Here is a 6345-nt window from a genome sequence, read left to right as displayed (position 1 = left end):
GGAAGGAAAAGAAAGAAACCCCACTTGCCTATTCATTTTATCCTCTTCACAAGCTGGCACTGTATGCAAACTATCTTCTGACCCAGAACGTTTCCAATTGGCTGAAGTTAACAGACCAATCTTGGACCAACCGTGCTAGACTTGCACATCAGCACTTTCCTCACAGAACCCAGCATTGTCAAGGAGAAGGGGAGGGGGGGGTGATGAAAAGAGGAAGGGAAGGAGGAGGAAAGATCGCCCAGCCCTGATTCTGTTCTAAACAGTTCATGATAAACACACCACACCATGTGGTGACCATTGAGGCAGATGCCATCCTGCCAGAGATCGACATGGGGGGGGGGTAAGGAGGGGGGTTGGGGGGGGAGGGGGGGACGGGGTTGAGGGTGATGGGAGTGGAAGGGAAAAGGGCAGGGGAGTGTATAGGAAGAGAATGGTCAGAGGAGATACCATCTTTACTTAGTATTTCTTGATAACTTGCTCCCTCTGTACTTGGCCAAGGGAAGGGGGGAGGGGGGGGGGGAAGGGAGAGAGGGTATGGGGAGGGGTGTTGGTGGGAATAGATGCCATGGAAGGGGGGTGGGGGGAGAAGAGTAGGGAGGTAGAAAGGGGTCCATCAGTGAGCAGTGTGTCTGAGAAAATCCCATGCTTCCACCATAGGCGCCTGACACACTATAACACATTAGTTAGGAAAAAAAAGTGAAGGACCTAGTGGGGGGCGAATGGGGGGGTTCTACTGTGCCTGGAGGGTCCTCAATGCCCTCAAGCAGAAGGCGTTGCAGTATGGGGCTTCAACGCCATCAGCTGGGAGGGAGTTCCAGTCGACAACGGTCCTTGGAAAGAAATAATACTTCCTGTAGTCAGTACGGCATTGGATTCTTTGTCGCTGTTGGTTGTGGTTGCTGTGACGACCACTTTGAGGCTGCCGCTTGAGGTTGGCGCAGGAAACGCAAGCTTGATCATTGAGGATCTTGTGGAGCATTGCGAGTCTGGCGCAGCGACGTCGTTGTTGGAGCATGGGCCATTCGAGAAGCGTCAGCATGTCTGTAACACTGGAAGTGTTGTAGTAGCGGTTGGTGACGAATCTGACTGCCCTTTGCTGGACCTTCTCAAGGGTTGTGATGAGCTTGTTGGAGTTTGGGTCCCATACAGTGCAGGCATTGGACGAACCATTGCTTTGTAGGCCAGCTCTTTGGTATGGCTGGAGCACACATTCAAGTTTCTTCTCAAGAAGCCCAGTGTCTTGTTGGCCTTAGCGTAGATGTTCTCGATGTGCTGAGTGAAGTACAGCTTAGTCTCCAGCACGACCCCAAGGTACTTTGTGGAGGTGACTCTCTCCAGTGTCTGGCTGTGGAGGGTGTAGTTGGAGAGAAGATCAGAGTGAGCCTTAAGGGACGCCAGTCTTCACGTCGACATAGCTGGATCAGGTGGCTGTAACTGTGTAAAGTAGCGTGAAATGGGTTTGTCGTTACTTACTTGCACGGGTTGTAGCTTGCTGAAAGGCAAAAGATTCAATGTGTATGGTGGCCATTTATTCTATATCATCATAAAAGGAACATCTTTGTTCCACACATTTGGACCATTTTGTAACGGCCCTGGACTGTTAGAAACGGGTTTGTGAGTCACTCTGTGCCATCGTTTACCAGAGAGAAAGAGAGTCACCTTAGACAACAATGTTCTGTCACTGCTGACCACCGACATATCAGCACAGTGCATATTGCAAGTGTTACCATGTCAGATTTGTCCTGGGCAAGTTTTACGTAAACGAAACTGTATCACATGTTATGTTACTCACTGTACGGCTTTTTTTCTGCAGCAGATGTTTTCATCTTGTTGTTTGACCCAAAGTTATTCTTATTGCTTCCAACATTTCTACCTGTTTGAAGATTGTCAATAGAACAAGCAAATATATGCACTGAAACACATGCACCCACCCACACCAACCACATCCTTCCTACACACACACACAGACACACACACACACACACACGTGCGCGCGTGGGCACGTGTGCACGCATGCACGCACGCACGCACACACACACACACACACACACACACAAATGCACACACATGTACACATGCACAGACACACACACACGCATGCACACACACACACGCATGCACACACACACACGCCAGTTTTATCAGAGAGCAGACAAGGGTATTGTTGGATAAACTGTCCCAGCTATACAAAATAAAGAGATGTTACGCAAAGCAAACATACAGCCAATATCAGTGCTGAGTCATTGCTATTCATAGTCATGTACCATACACAAACACACGCACACACACACACACACACACACACACACACACACACACACACACACACACACATGCCAGTTTTATCAGAGAGCAGACAAGGGTATTGTTGGATAAACTGTCCCAGCTATACAAAATTAAGAGATGTTACGCAAAGCAAACAACACACAGCCAATATCAGTGCTGAGTCATTGCTATTCATAGTCATGTACCATACACAAACACACGCACGCACACACACACACACACACACACACACACACACACACACATGCCAGTTTTATCAGAGAGCAGACAAGGGTATTGTTGGATAAACTGTCCCAGCTATACAAAATTAAGAGATGTTACGCAAAGCAAACAACACACAGCCAATATCAGTGCTGAGTCATTGCTATTCATAGTCATGTACCACGTGTGCACATAGGGTGAGGTGCTGTAGCAAGTTACATAGGGTACCACATCATATTTATCCTGGACATGTTTCAAATAACGATTTCACACACACACACGCACACACTTACACACACACACACACACTCACACACACTCATACATGTGCGTGCAAAACATTTTGAACGAACACACACACATGCACGCACGCACATACACAGTTTCAGTTTCTCAAGGAAGTGTCACTGCGTTCGGACAAATCCATATACGCTACACAACATTTATTGGGCAGATGACTTACAACATCATAATCCAACGCGCTAGTTTAGTTTTGAGTGCATGCATGTATGTTTGTGTACCTGTATAAGTGGGCTATTTTTTTCAACATAATTTTGCCAGAGAACAACACGTTTGTTGCCATGGGTTCTTTTCCAGGGTGCCAAGTGCGTGCTGCACACGTGACCACAGTTTATCTGAGGAAGGGCGAGAGGGGGATACTAACCGGGACCCTCACAGACATTGAATCAACAGATGAGCGTCTTATCCATACTGCCACCTTCCTCTTACACACACACACACAATATCATAAGGCAAGAGAAGGAGCTACAAAGCCAAGAACTCAAATTGTCCGGCCGACATGAAGACGGGACCGTGATAAAGGTGTCACCGTCCGCCCACTCACACAAAGCAAACATCACATGACCACAGTAGTTTCCGCTACCCATCGTCCACCAGCTGTGCTATAAAGGCCCCACGGAACAGGCTGTCATCTTCACTCTACCGCGTCCTGCAACTTCACTCTATCAGGCTGTCAGTCCCACTGCCACGAACAACTTGACCATAAGGGCATACTGCTGATAGGTCATTAAACTCAACATCTACAGGGCTGTCAGTCTATTCTTTCCCCAGTAAGCCATCAGAACTGACAGGAACGAGACTTCGATGGCCAACAAAATCACCACGTGGAACTCTTCGGACCAGTCACTTGAGCGTGAGTTGTGATATTTTCTATTTTATTTTATTTTGATAATCACAAGTATTTTTTTGCATAGCGCTTCTTTTCGACTTCTTTTTTTTTTTTCTTTTTAATTAGAATTATACACCAGCTTGAAATAATATTGTATTGCCACGGGTTCTTTCAGGTGCGGTAGGCGTATACGACACACGAGACCTCGATTTATTGTCCCATCCAAATGACTGGTAGTTGGATTAGATTTGACCATAAATGACCAAACTTAGAACAAATTCAATTTGAAATGATTCAAAGTGTTCTGTACTCTACAAATATTGTTCTTCCATATATCGAAAATATGAGAAAAAAAAGTTGGAAATTTTGTTTTTGCAAGGCCAGCATAACAGGGCAGTATTAAACATGAAACGCATTGTCACCATATTATATTTTTTTGCTGTAGTTTGGTTGTTTTATTGTTTGTTTTTTGAAGAATGGTTAAGACGCTCATCTACCAATTCAGAGTACATGAGGGTCTGGGTTTGAATCCCACTCTCACTCTTTCTCCCAAGTTTGACTGGAAAATCGGAACTGAGCGTCAGGTCATACAAAAGTGATGATAAAATGAGATCCCGTGTATAGAACGCACCGGCGCACTGAAAAATAACCCATGGCAACGAGAGTGTTGTCCTCTGGCAAAATTCTGAAAAATAAATATACTCTGATTGGTTCACAAATATATATGCATACACTCATGGCCTTACTAAGCATGTCAGGTTATGCTGTGGGTCAGGCATCTGGATTTGTCCGAGCACAGTGACGTCTCCTTGAGAAACCAAAACTGAAAATTGTTCGTTTTTACCAGCCAGTACTCCAGCATGTGTAGCCTTTTCTCAGACCCTTGGGCTTTGTACACAAATGTGAAGAAGAAGAGAAAGAAAATCTTGTTATATTTAATCAAAAGCATGACAGACGGATGAGGAGTCATGTCTTTATGTCTTTGCTTTTGGATATGTTTTACATCAAACAGCAACATGACAATCACAACTTTATAATAGATGCGTCGATAGATAAGTGGAAAAATGGGAAGTGTGGATATACAAGTATATATACAACAACAACAACAAAAGCAAATTATATTTGATAATCAGAGCAATCACAAATGACTGGGGCACAATCACAATATAAAAGGCTGTTGAAACAGGCTATATCCAATAGGGGTGGATGGGGAGCTACAATGTTATAGACCTCAAGTATATGACGTTACATAGTGAAGATATATTTTTCTCACATTTTCAGCATATAAACTTAGTGCAATGGATGCAAAGGAAAAGACTGACAAACATAAAAAATAAGTGATAATAAAAATAATAAATAAGCAAAACATTTCCAAGTTTGTTTGTTTTTTTGTTGCTGTTTTTTGTTGTTGTTGTTGTTTTTGTTTTGCAGGGAGAAACAGATAAATGACTCGAAGAATATTGGCTTATAGGGAATACCTCTGTGTGTGTGTGTGTGTGTGTGTGTGTGTGTGTGTGTGTGTCTCATGCTTCCGGCCCACATGCTCTTCCTCAAGAACGTGTGTCCGCTGACGTGTTCAGGAGCACATGTGTGAATGTTGGTTGCAACCTTTTTCTGGAATGTCATAGATGTAATGATAGCAGTTGTCTGTATTCTATCCAGCATTTAGTAGAGTCTTTTGTATGTCTTTAAACATGGTTTCTGAAAAGCTTTAGAATCTGTGATCAATGTAATGCGAGATGATTTATTTTCAATATTGAAGCCACTGACAAACTTGAATGTTTTACTGAGAAAAAAAATTAAACAGACATATACTTCAACACACTTTGTGGTTAATGGTACATTTAGACATGTTTCATCCATGAAATGTATTTTTTTAAAGAAAGAAAATAAAGAAAAAAACTTGAAATTACATGTACTGAAAGCATGCAGTAATTATCCTTTTCTTTTGAAATAACAGGGAATATGGATGACCGCATAGAGGACATGAAAGATCTTATGGACGAATACAACACCAGACCAGCACTCGGGATTGTGGACGTACTAAAATGCATGCCCGCCATGCCAGAAGACGAGGTTGACCAGTTCATCACTGCATGCCTTCATCAAGGCATGTATGACTTCGTGATGCTGGCAGGTGTGCGCTACAGGAGAATGGAGCAAGTGTTCAACTTGGAGGAGATGAAGAGGGGACCTTGTCCGCCAGGTACTTTTTGCTTTGACATATTGGAATACCTAGCGTTGGAGAAAAGGTGGTCTTGCATTCAGCTACTGTATATCTGCTTCTCTACCAGCGGGACTGCAAAACACCTTTTGACGTTTTTGAGTGATAAGTGCATGACAGGGGTTTTCAACAAGGGTGGTGTTACAGCATTCAGAATGCTCTTTGAGCAATCTATTAAATTCACACATGATTCGAGGGCGGTCAGTAAGGTTGTACAAAATGTGATGGAATTCGGACTTTGTGAACAATTCGAAATGTTGGCAAACCACAGAAATGAGTGCGTGAGACGTGTTGTCTTGAAAGGCTGCCATGAGCAAGAATCCCTGATTAATTTGGTAGATAACACGTGTGCCAGCAGATTTAGACGTACAGGCATGCTCAATTCCAGCACAGACTACCACGGCTGTCTTACTGTAGCATGCCAGTCAGGCCTGTTCTCTGTGTCGGCTCCCGTTGACAGTCAGCGCTTGGCTTCCTCCACTGCAATCGGCACGGCTGTGTCTTA

The sequence above is a fragment of the Babylonia areolata genome, chromosome 23 (assembly GCF_041734735.1).
Source record: "Babylonia areolata isolate BAREFJ2019XMU chromosome 23, ASM4173473v1, whole genome shotgun sequence".
Classification (NCBI taxonomy): Eukaryota; Metazoa; Mollusca; class Gastropoda; order Neogastropoda; family Buccinidae; genus Babylonia; species Babylonia areolata.
Note: the sequence above shows the minus strand (reverse complement) of the source record.